Source organism: Nematolebias whitei, chromosome 18 (assembly GCF_014905685.2).
Source record: "Nematolebias whitei isolate Nwh7 chromosome 18, NemWhi1, whole genome shotgun sequence".
Lineage (NCBI taxonomy): Eukaryota > Metazoa > Chordata > Actinopteri > Cyprinodontiformes > Rivulidae > Nematolebias > Nematolebias whitei.
This window is the reverse complement of record NC_056515.1, coordinates 22,349,881-22,354,695: the sequence shown is the minus strand read 5'-3', so window position 1 is coordinate 22,354,695 and position 4,815 is coordinate 22,349,881.

Below are 4,815 nucleotides of genomic sequence, written 5' to 3'. Positions count from 1 at the left end.
AATATTGAACCTTTTCACAATGTTCTAATTTTCTGAGATACTGAATTCCGAGTTTTCATTAGTTGTCAGTTATAATCTTCAACATTAAAAGAAAAACATTTGAACATTTGAAATATATCAGTCTGTGTAAAATGAATGAATACAGTATGTAAGTTTCACTTTTTGATTGGAATTACTGAAATAAATAAACTTTTTCATGATATTCTAATGCTATGACCAGCACCTGTATTTTTAGTCACTTTGGCTGTTTCCGTAGGCAATTAAATACATGTAGTAGTGGCAATTTGGTCACAATTTTTTTTATCTAAAGATCTTGTAGCCTTTAATTTCAGAAAAAAATATGGATTTTTTTTTATTTTTAGAGTATTCTTCATAATATTGTCCCATGTACCTTTAAGTAAACCAATAAAACGACATTCTTGGAGTACGCAGGTTTGTTTCTCAACCCAGCAACGGAGCAGGACACATTTCACCACTTCCTGAGATGGCACAACTGATAAATGTGTTTCTTCATCCTTATCATATTTTTTAAATTTTCTCTGCAGGAAATGGAAACACAGACGCGGGGATGAGAGTGGGAGATGCTTGGACAGATAGATGCAATAAATAATGAGGCTCTCGTGGAAAAAAAAAATTGATGAAAAAAAAATTGGTATTTGGTGACCAGACTTTGGTTCGGCTGCTTCCTCTTACTTACTGCTGCTTCCTGCCTTCATGAGGTTTGTGTGGATCTGTGCAAACAGATATTCTTTATATTTGCAGTGACATCATATCTGCTCTGACACATGGTTAAATTATTGCCCTTATCTTTGTCTAAATGAGTCAGACAGGAACAACCAGGCAGCGCTGAATGAGTGAATGCTGTGGGGCTCTGCTGACAGTAGAAATGGTTCGTTTTCACTGTTTGACTGTAACACTTACTGCAGAAATAACACACACACGACAGGTCGTCTCTTTTCTACGCTTCTGTCTACTTCAGCGTAACACACCTTTGAATGTCAGGCGTCTGAGAAACAACCTTATGACCCTCGCAATCTAGCTGTCAGACTTAAAGAGCACACAATCTCTGCTTTCTGCTGGTATTTCAAATATTCAACGTGGCTCTTACAGAAAAGTGCTCAGAATCTTCCATATATATTTTCAAAAGTTAAAAATGTAGCGAGAGGGATAAAAAAATGTAGACGGGAAACTCAAAGAGCATGCAGCAAACCTGCTTTTAGTGATTTTATTTCTGTGCTCTTTCACACCTTCTTTTACACGGCAGTAGTTTGTGATAGTGTCGCTGTTTTAAGCTAATTCTAAAAAAAATTATGTCATTTCCTGTGAAAATGCAGTGCTTTTTGCATAAGACCTTGCTGAGAAACAGCTGAAATTAGCTGAAATGGAAGAACAAGCCTAAATTAGCAGAAGAAAGCAGAAAAAATGCTGAAATTTGTTTAAATATTCCGAAATTAGCAGAAAAATTAGGAAAGAAGCTAAAAAAGCTGAAATTTGTTTTAAAAAATGGCTGAAAAGTATCTGAAAAGCAGAAAGAAGCTTAAACTACCAGAAGGAAGCAAAAAGAGCTGAAATGAGAAAAAAAAAGTGGAATTAGCTGAAAAAGCTCAAATTAGCATAAAATAGCTAAATAGTAGCTGAAATTGCAGAAATAGTTGAAGCTAGCAGAAATAAGCTGAAAGGAGCATACCAAGCTAAAATTAGCAGAAAAAGTTAGAAGAAGCACAACAATGTTGCAGTTATCCTGATGCATGCTCAATAATCCAGGTAGAAAAATCCAAAAAAGTTCAATCTGGTCCTCTGGACATTCAAAAACACAAGTGAAAGACATTCACTCTTTCAGGGATGAAGATGTTCACATCCTGGACAGAGAGGAACGATGGTTTGAGAGAGGAGTAAAGGAGGCCATCTTTGTGAAAAGAAATCGTCCATCATTAAACAGGGGTGGAGGCCTCCGGGTTCAACTGTCCCCCTCTTACAATGCTGTGATTGCTAGTATCACTCAGCCCCCTGTGAATAGTAAACAGCCATCAGGGTGCTAATGATCCATTGTTAGGCTGATGGTCCTTCTTGAGCATGTGATCAGCTGGTTTTGGTTGTCAGCAGCAAATTGGTTGATCCACTCTGTGAAGGTGCTATTTAAGAGACTGAGCTGAAAACAGCACCTCAGACTGAGGAAGTCTCTTGGATGAGGGACGAAACGTTTCTAGATTTTTTTGCTTTGTTTTGTTTTTTGTTTTTTTGAATGTCCAGAGGACCAGATTGAACTTTTTTGGAATGTTGCAGTTAGCAGAAAGACTCTAAAAGGATCACATAACAGCTGAAAAAAATGGCTGAAATGAGCTGAAAGTAACTGAAAAAAATGGTTAAATTTTCACAAGGAAGCTGAAAGAAGCTGAACCAGAACAAAATGTCAAAGGAGCAGTAAAAGCTTGAAAACAGATCTAAAGATTTGAAGGATGTAAAATGAGCTCATTTCATTTTCTATGAGAAAAAAGTGGCAAAAAAGGCTAAATACAGCAGTCCCTCATTTATCGCGGGGGATCTGTACCCTGAAGACCGTAGGAATAACACTCTAAAAAAGCACAGCATGTCATGATTTCAGCTCTCTGCCACCTGACAGCACTCTCGGCCACGCCCACTTCTCCACTGCAGAGCGGAGATCAGCTGATCAGCTGCAGGAAAGAGCACAGCTGTGGGCTGCACACAGTTGCTAAATAAAAATTTCATGCCGATCCTGCGGCTCATCCATCATTCAGCCAATTGTGTGTCATGTCCAATCTTATTTTGAAAAACCATGATTGAGCGAGTCCGCGAAAAATGAACCGCGAAGTAGCGAGGGACCAATGTATTTCAAAAAGCTAAAGCTGCACCAATACCCAAAGTCAAAGCACCTTTCTCCTGAACGAGCTGAACATTTTGATATACGATTTGATGAAAGAGTACAAAAATTTTGGAACGAAAAAGATGCCGAAAAACATACATTAAGAAAAATGGATCACAATGGTGTGAATGAATGCATCATAAGCGTTCACACAAAAAAAAGCTAAACCTGACTTCCGTGTCAAAGTTTGTGTTCCTCGTTAATGCTAAACACGGTCACATTCTCATCAATGCTGGACAGGTTAGTGGAAAGACTTGGATTTTGCAGAGCAAACCCTTCCTGTTGGCCCTAAGTACAAACATCACAGAGCGGCTGACGACAGCCAAGAAAAAAAACTATAAACTAAATCAGTTGGAGCTCAGCCAATTTCCCGTTGCCTCCTGCTTTGGAACGTGGCCCAGTCAGATCAGAATGAAGCACATACAGTGTGTCTGAGAAAACATTTCAGAGGAATTAGTTTTTTGTGTTTTTCAGATGACTTCATGCTGATCTATGAATTATTCAAACAACAAAAAAGCACTGTGCTCAAATGACAAGACTGTGCGCTCTCACGATTTTAACAAATGCTGCACCTGTAAACAGTAATGCTTAAATGTGGGGAGGAAATCATCGCAATACTGTAAAAGAAAAATTAAATCCCGTTTTAACCACACTTCTGCAGTCTAAAGACCTTGCTTCTAATATTCATCAAGCTTGTTTAATTGGACGTTCATTCGCAGGCCTCTAAGGCTGAAATATGCCGTAGACCTCCACAGCTGCAGTAAAATGCTATTTACTAATTGCACAATGATCTGCAATTTCCTGAAAGCTCCTAGATATCTTCTGACCTCATTCTTCTTCGTAGACGTATCTGTCAAGACCTGATGCCACAATGGAATTCTCTAGTTTTGTTATTTTGACCACAGCTCAGGTGTGAACAGGTAATTTCCCAAGTGCTACAGGCAACAAATGTTAGTGTAATAGAATCTGAGAAGCTATGAGGCTTTTCTGTTTATGTCACATGGCATGATTGACAGGAAACCAACCATAGTTGACAAGATAATTAAAGGCTGAGACCTTGGTGAGGTTTCTTTCCGTACCTAGACTAAACCAGTATGCTCCTATTTCAGTATAAAATTGTACAAAAACTAATAATAATATGCAAATCTTAACTGAAAGGCATTGCCTTGTGAAGAACAACTCATCTGTAACTTAGATTTTTTTAATACCAGCAGTTATTAGGCATGGGTGCCTTGATTTACTTTGGGCTGTATCTCACTGGGCTACAACCGTTGACAACTATCTGGAGACTTAAAAAAAGTGACACAATACATTAATTTTCACTTGTAATATTATCGACTTGGTTCTTATTTGCATATACGATATTAATGTTTAGTGTCTTTCTTAGTTTATATCTTAGATCCTTATTTACTGTTTCTTTTTACAATTTATATTTTTGCTATTGTTGGATGCAACTGGGACCGTGTGTACACAATTTCATTCAACCTCATGTACCACATGTGATGCAAATGACAATAAAGAACCTACTTGAACTTGAACTTATGACAAATAACATTCCTGCAAATAATGTGCAACGTTTTGTCAAAGCGTCTGAATAACGTCTCAGTTCAGTCACAATTTCCGCTTGTGTTGTCTTCAAATCAGCCCCGACTTGTTTAAAAAGTCTCCAAACCATCCCCAACTTCTTTTTTTCTGCACTTTGAACTGAAATAAATTAAATTGAGCAGGAGTACCTGCAAAGACTCTGACCTTTTTTTTTTTTTTAGATACTTGTGTAAAGTTTTCGAACATGTTCAAAATTCTAGCGCCACAAAGCAAATGGACGTTATTTTGGAAAATATCACAAATACCATCCACAGTTCGTCATTGACAGCTGTGAGATCCAGCCCAGTGAGAGGCTTTCCCTCCCATACATGCCAACTGCACAAGTAAAA